At 71.1% G+C, this 287-nt stretch overlaps 1 protein-coding gene across 2 annotated transcripts in view; it reads right to left on the reverse strand.

Annotated features, from left to right (window-relative positions):
• The window catches only part of HAGH (hydroxyacylglutathione hydrolase), a 15,977-nt gene that overhangs the window by 3,299 nt on the left and 12,391 nt on the right, over window positions 1-287 (reverse strand). The gene's annotated exons all lie outside the window — the stretch shown is intronic.

Consider the following 287-nt stretch of genomic DNA (forward strand, 5'->3'; position numbering starts at 1 on the left):
TCCCCGCCTGCCTCCAGCGGCAGGGCTGCAGGCCGGCCCTCGGGAGGCGCGCTCCAGGGCTGTGTTTGGGGTTATTCGCGCTTACTTTGGGGTCTGCGAGGCTTCCAGCTCCAGCACGGGGAGGGCACGGAGGGAACGGACAAGGCGACACGGAAGCCCCCCACAGCCCCGAGGTGGGTGGGAGCAGGGTCTTGCACGCCCACACCCGCTCCGTGGGGGGCCACGAGGGGCCGACCCCACTGGTGGGACTCTCCACACGCACATGGATGCACCCCAACGCGCGCCCA

This window comes from Egretta garzetta, unplaced genomic scaffold (assembly GCF_000687185.1).
Source record: "Egretta garzetta isolate BGI_Z169 unplaced genomic scaffold, ASM68718v1 scaffold426, whole genome shotgun sequence".
NCBI classification, from domain to species: Eukaryota; Metazoa; Chordata; class Aves; order Pelecaniformes; family Ardeidae; genus Egretta; species Egretta garzetta.